At 38.6% G+C, this 5000-nt stretch overlaps 1 long non-coding RNA gene and 1 pseudogene across 1 annotated transcript in view; one reads left to right on the top strand and one right to left on the bottom strand.

Annotated features, from left to right (window-relative positions):
• LOC138045824 (uncharacterized) overlaps window positions 1-2859 on the top strand; it is a 4291-nt gene extending 1432 nt beyond the window's left edge. The window contains exons 1-2 of the long non-coding RNA XR_011131670.1: window positions 1-856; window positions 1241-2859. The exon at window positions 1-856 is cut by the window's left edge and continues 1432 nt beyond it. This is a non-coding gene — a long non-coding RNA (uncharacterized lncRNA). The remainder of the gene's footprint in view (window positions 857-1240) is intronic.
• The window catches only part of LOC138045820 (uncharacterized), a 9822-nt pseudogene continuing 7214 nt past the window's right edge, over window positions 2393-5000 (bottom strand).

Consider the following 5000-nt stretch of genomic DNA (forward strand, 5'->3'; position numbering starts at 1 on the left):
GAAAATTCGGGATCATGTGTATTTTGTGCACCCCTCGACCGATACTTCACTGCTACTTGCGTTTTGCGGTGAACGTAGCTTGCGTCCCAGACGTAATTTAACCAAGGTTAGAACTTCTGCCGAGCAGCGCAGAAATGACAAAGCTCTTCCACACCCTAAAAATCAACAACGATTCCTCAATTCGCTCCGACGACGGGCTAATGCTCGAAACGTTAGCTTTACAAATCTTTCATGGTGAAAATTCGACCTAAATCAACTCGTTTGATAAAACCAAATTTTTATGTTTGATTCCTCCTCTGAAGCAGCACCACAGCTTGTTTAGAAGCTAGAAATTTGTCATGGGCACTAGTTCACCTCGTTTCCTTTCCTTACCATTTTCTAGGTTTGTGCATGGAACTTCCATGCAACACGACCACTCTGACAACTAAGACACGAGAATTGAAAGTCCACATCTATCGAACCGTGTTGAAACGACATATTGACATCATTGTAGATCAAAGAAACAGAATTCAAGGATTCTTGTATTTTTCTCAATCGCAATGACGCTGGTTGTTTGACAAGATTACTAGAGCACAGTTGCAGCTGATATATACCAGGAGGAAATGTCTCTCTTAGTCAAAGATCATTGTGATAACACTACAGCTCCGACCTATCTATCCTTCGCGACAACTTCGTGTACTGTGTTGATCACTGTCGTGGCGTCTTTGGGAAACTTCCTTGTCATTCTTGCAGTTTGCATCAATCCTAACAAGGACATGAATAATAGGGACATCCCTTAAGCTCATAGATGATGGCCTATATGCAGAATCAAAGTTGCTTATCTTGCAGTCTATTCCACAATGGCAGCAACTAAGAGGTACGCATAAACTGTTTTTTTTTTTTTTTTAATTGTCATTTAATCTTACACAGACTTCCAGGTCACATTTAAATTCAGCTTAAAATTTTAACTTTGGTCAATTCTCTATATTTTCCTTTGTCTCGTAGCCTTATTATTCATGAGTTAGGGCTAGGACACAAAAGAATTTGAAGGTAAAAAAACTTACCTGGATTTTATTTTTTACCTCTGACATAAACAATTTGTCATTGAGTATTTTTAAAATAGAGCTAACTACTTTTAGTGATAATAATGTTGGCAAAGATTAGTAAGATAAGAAGAAAAATATATATTAATAATAATTATGTAATAATAAAAATATTTTAATAAATTTAATTTTTGTGTTATATTTTTTTTATTTTAAAGTTGTTGCTGGTACCCTGGACTTGTATAGCAATGAGAGCGACTATTTCTTGATGCTCCTTCATCCATATCTGACAAGCACCATCACAACAACCTGTTGCCTTACAACTTGTCCGCTGCAAGTACACTCGGTGCAGTCTATGGCAGTCACCCTGTCACAGCCCTCCAAGCTTACAAGCAGTATTTTTCTGGATGCCCTTGAAGACTGGCAGCACCCACCTGATTCCCAGTGTGGAAGGAAATTTTCTAACAAGCCAGCAGAAGAAATCCCTTTCAATGAGGATGTGACTTTTGATGAACATGGACATGCAGGCACCTAATGGCATTGCGCGGGGGTGAGGGTTAGCAGCCGTCGTGTTATGTTGAATTTGAAATCATTTCTTGTTTTTTCAGTTGATTTGCTTAGCAGAAGAGGTTATCTTAAGTTGTCAAACACACCACAATCCCTTTTTTTATTTGGGAAATGCTTTACATTGTATGGGGCAACACTGTGGAATGGGGGTCACTACATTTGTACCTTTTCTTATAATAATATGTGGTACATGTATGATGGTTTGAGTGAATATAGACGAAAGGGCTCTGGACTCTGGTCTTCTTCATGTATGTTTCATGAGCCACTGGGATTTTCTTTAAGTTTTTTAATATATTGTAGCTAGGTCCAACGTAAAGAGGGCATAAATCTGACATTGATTGCGACTCGTATAATTTTGTCTTTTATTTTGGAATTTAATAGGTCAACTTAATTGTCTCTTTAGCCCTGGTTATAGTAGTCAGACTCTTGCCCTTACTTTAAAATTTGAAGACAAAAGCCTAAATTGCAAATGAAAAATCTTTGAGAATATTTTAACTTTTCTTGGACTTATAAGTATGTTTACTTTTACAATTCTTTTTCTGGAGTGGGTCCATTTTAATGAAAGACATAACAAATCATGCTTTAAAGGCCCATGTTCACCCAAGGGGCTTTGCACATTTGTGTTGTTGTTTTGAAACACTTTTTTGTCAAATGCAGTGTTTTGATTGGCTGACACATTTATGGGGTGTTCACTTTTTTTCATGCTTGGCCAAAGTGTGACTCTACACATACTGAACACAGCAATTTTCAACTACCCGAAATCATTTTTCTGGAGTGCAGGGTGTGCAATGCATTTTTGGTGAACATGGGCCTTTAATCATTATTCTTTGTTTGCTTAGTGTTCGAATCTTGGTTGATGAAAGTGACAAAAAATATACAGTAGTAGGATAATCGTAACTTGGTTTATTCTCAGTTAACAGTTAATGTTTTCATCATTGCATTTCTGTCCAGTAAAGTCATTTCAATTTTCTGATGGTTAGACTGAGAAATGGCCATTATAAACTTTGATATTTTTATATAAAAAAAATTATGTAGTTTCAGTCATTGACTTGCAGCTTGTGCAGGTGTCAAATTCAAATCAAATTCTTGTTCCTGCTACATGTAACAATGAAGTTTCTTTGAATTTTGAAAAAAATTTTAAAAATTACATCCATATTTGTGTACAGGTGTAGAAATGTAAATAAGATTTATTTCTCAAAATGATCTGTTTGTATAGAATATAAACATAGCTTGCTGGAAGCAATAGATAATAAAATCAAGATTCACCTTATATCTCAAATTAAATATATTATTGCAAATCCTACCAGCCGAATTCTAAAGACCCAGCAGATAAAGGGTGCGTTTGTTTGGGATGATCCGGATGAGGATCAGTGATCTGAGATCACTTGAATCATGGTAGATCAAATGAGCTGATGAATCCACCCCAGCCAAGGATTCATCAGTTTATTCAATCTACCGTGATCAGAATTAATGATCTCGGATCACTGATCCTGATCCATATCATCCCAAAGGAATACACCCGAAATGCCAAAGACTATCATTTGAAGCTGATGGCCTGCTATGCATATCCATTAGTTAGAGCCTTGGAAACTTAAGTTAAAATATTAAGTCTACTTACAAAGGACGGCCTGAAAATTGACAAGGCATGCAGCAACTACTACCATTTGAGTTGCGACAGGAGCAAGAGACAAAGGTATTCGTCTTCTGACTAGTTTGAACTGCTTTAAGCGTTCATTGAAACGCTCTACATGAATCCTAGCTTTTGCAATGCGACGTGTTTCCAATTCCTCTGCAGCACTAAGACTTTTTCTACCTTTTAAAAATGATGGGATTTTTAACTGCACTTGGAGAGGATTTAAGAGATCCTGCACAGTGAAACCACGATCTGCCAAAACTAAGTCATATGGTTTAAGGTGTTTCAAAAGGCCACTTTCCTTAAAGATGCGAACATCATCAATATCACCCTCGAACAAATCAGAAACAAAACCTGCTCCACCACTGGGGGTTACTGCAATGAGACACTTAAATGTGTTGGTGTGCTTATAGGAAGAGAAAGTGTTTCCTTGCCTGGCAAAATTCCTGGAGCATTCCACTCTAAATTCAGTACAATCAACAATACAGCGTATGTTCTTCATAGTTTTGAATACCTTAGGGAGGAACCTGCTAAATTTGGGCTCTATCTGGAAACATAAAGTTTTGCATGTCTCTAAAAATTACATACATCAACTGAATGTATGTTGTAAAAATCTTTCCAATATAGGAAAAGTTAATTTTCCTGTTTGGGGTACTAAGAAGAGCTGCAATAGTATTGAGAGTAAAACCCCTCTTCAGTCTTAGAAGGCAAATGAAAAGTTTTACTCTTGATGAAAAATCAGCTTTTGGGCCAGTTCTTGCATTCTCCGTTGCTGGACAATCTTTGCTTTTCCAGTAGTTGATTGTCTCCAATGGGCAAACATCGTCAAGAAAATCATGCAAAACTTCAAACTGGGAAGGCCTGAGGCCGGTGAAGTGTTTCATGAGAGCTACATCTTGCACGATATTTTCGTAGGATAAAGTACTCACTATTTTAGGACCCTGTAACTGCGTTGTAGAGACGTCGTTTTTCAAAATCATAGTTTCGACCTTTGCGGACAACTCGTATTTTGAATATATAGTCTGAGAGCCTTGATCAGAAACCAACTTACCTGAAGGGTTAACGTAAGTGTATGTATCGGTCACGGCACATTCCTCATCAACACATTCCTCATCAATAAAACCACAGGTAACCCAGGCTCACTGTGTGCGTCACGTAGGTCAGCAACTGTAATATCGTTAAATAATTGTTCCTCGTAGTTGTCATAAAATAGTATAATATCCTCACTGCATACTCATTACCCCATCGCAAAAGGTTAAGTTATGGGAAGAGTTCGCGACTGCTGAGGCAATAGGCATGCAACGAGGATAAACGTAGAGTGCTGTCAACCGCCACCAGGGGTGGTGGGCGGGTCGCGAAAGTTGGCCGTCGTCCCGGAGTACGGTTAAAATGACCACTTTTCAGGCGGGGCGACAAAATATATACTCTAAGACCGCAAAGCATCAACACCGTAATAAGCATGCTCGGAAACGGGGGAATTCGAACGCATGATGAAAACTTCCGCCATGAGCTAATTAATTATGCAGTGAGAATAGTATAATATCCTCACTGCATACTCATTACCCCATCGCAAAAGGTTAAGTTATGGGAAGAGTTCGCTCCTGCCCTCACCATCACGACCTAAACGATTAAAACCTCCACTGCCCCAAAGAATCGCCACAACAAAGGCAAGACAAGAGCACCATTCTTTATTTCCTCCCAATACTCAGAAGCCTCGTAACAAACAATCGCCACCCCCGCCCCTGACTATCATTGGTCTAAGCCAGCCGATACACCAG

This window comes from Montipora capricornis, chromosome 4 (assembly GCF_036669925.1).
Source record: "Montipora capricornis isolate CH-2021 chromosome 4, ASM3666992v2, whole genome shotgun sequence".
Lineage (NCBI taxonomy): Eukaryota > Metazoa > Cnidaria > Anthozoa > Scleractinia > Acroporidae > Montipora > Montipora capricornis.